At 56.6% G+C, this 1764-nt stretch overlaps 1 non-coding gene across 1 annotated transcript; it reads right to left on the bottom strand.

Annotated features, from left to right (window-relative positions):
- Positions 1-980: 980 nt before the first annotated feature.
- TRNAE-CUC (transfer RNA glutamic acid (anticodon CUC)) lies at positions 981-1052 on the bottom strand. The gene has a single exon. It is a non-coding gene; the product is annotated as a tRNA-Glu (tRNA).
- Between the last annotated feature and the right edge of the window lie 712 nt (positions 1053-1764).

The raw sequence follows: 1764 nt of genomic DNA, 5'->3' as shown, positions 1-1764 counted from the left end.
TTGATAACTTGTCCAGCCCACTCTTAAGAACCTCCAGCCATAGGAATGCAGTAATTCCTTGGGTGGCAACCTGTGGACCAGGTGTTTAAGTATAATTTGGTGGCACATTTTCTTTATATCTAAAGGGTGACAACAGCCCTTTTGTCTGTTTGCTTTCTGCCTTGGAGCAAAGGTGATCCCTTCCCTTTGAACGTCCTTGAAGCTTCTTTTTCATAAAAAATATAGTGGTGGCCCTTCCCAAAAGACACTCCTGTCTGCAGTGGAGGGCAGCCTAAGCTCCAGCACACCCTGGGAAAGGCAGCCAAAGCCATTACTTCCAGTGGTGCTTTTGCATCAGGCACCACCAAGGAGGGCGTGGCTCTATCCCCTTGGCAACTCACTTCAGGTACTTGTAGACACTGATGAGGTCCTGGCTCAGCTGTCTCAGTCAAGGCTGAACAACCCCAGTTTCCTCATCCTTTCCTTATAAGAGAGATGCTTCAGCCCCTAGGGTCACTGCTGCGCGGTTCAAAGATTCATGATAGCACTAAGTGACCATTCACCTGTGGGGGGGAAGGTGTGGGAGCACCCTAAGCTATTAGAGAGGCCAAAAAAAAAAAAAAAAGAAAAAAAAAGGAAAGAAGTTATGTTATTTCTAACTGCATGTAGCCCTCTAGGCAGGCCTCTGCAGACTTCTAGAATCCCTGTAGGTGGGCATGGGATGTCTAAAGGCAGTGCTGTGACTGAAAGATTTCCAGGCACCTGCTAATGCTACACCTTCCCCTCCCCACCAGCACAGGGCGCTGACACTTTTTGCACTTTTTGCCTTCGTGCCCGATTTCTCCAAGCTGTCAGGTGTGTCCTTACAGTCCCCTCGTGTCGGGCTCGCACAGCAGCCGGCCGTTGGTCCCAGAATTGTCAGAGCAAAAGGAGGGGGCCGGAGAGAATCCTAAACCAAAACAGAAATGAAGGCGGTAAAGGTAAAAAAAAAAAAAAAAGTCTTCCCTGACCGGGAATCGAACCCGGGCCGCGGCGGTGAGAGCGCCGAATCCTAACCACTAGACCACCAGGGATCCTTGGTGTATCTTTTTCACTTTTTTATAAAGAAGCAATCACAAGGCACTCGCCATCCTTCCTTCAACCACGCTGTGCGGCTGTTCTCTCCTTGTGCTCCCACTTTCCAGGCATTACCAAGTCCTGGAAGCAGCTACGTCTGGAGAAGGACATTGTATTCCATCCCACGGAAGAGAATAGCGGCGGCAGGCTGGGGAGGAGAGGGGCCGCCCAGGCGAGGCTAGTGGAGGGCCCTCGCCTTGGGAGGGAGGCGGGATGGTGGAGGGGGAGCGGGCAGGACGGATCCTCCGGCGGGAATGAGCGGGCAGCCCGGCGGCGCCGCAGCGGGAGCGCGGGTTGCTCCCACAGCGCCACAGGCAAGAGCTGCGCGGCCACGGCTGGGGCGGGGGGCTCGCAGGAGGGCGCCGGCAGCCGCTCAGCGTCTCCCTCTCGTCTTCCGCTAGCGCTCTTCCCGCCGCCCCCAACAGGCGCGGGCTTCGCGCGGTTGTTTTCCCTCATTTCGTGTTGCCTTGACAAGCCGGTCGTGACACCATCGTCTCGGTACGGGCTGTCGCTCTCACGGCTGCAGGCGGCGCCCCGTCAGCCGAGCGCTCCGCACCGCACATCCCGGCGGCGGCAGCCGGGAGGGGAGGGACGTGGCTCTTCTCTCCGCGCCGGCCTGCTCGCTGCATGGGCAGGCTGTGGAAACACCTCAGCTTGTCCGGGTTCCGG

This window comes from Haemorhous mexicanus, chromosome 3 (genome assembly GCF_027477595.1).
Source record: "Haemorhous mexicanus isolate bHaeMex1 chromosome 3, bHaeMex1.pri, whole genome shotgun sequence".
NCBI classification, from domain to species: Eukaryota; Metazoa; Chordata; class Aves; order Passeriformes; family Fringillidae; genus Haemorhous; species Haemorhous mexicanus.
The sequence above is the reverse complement of the archived record's forward strand: the minus strand, read 5'-3'. Positions and strand labels throughout refer to the sequence as shown.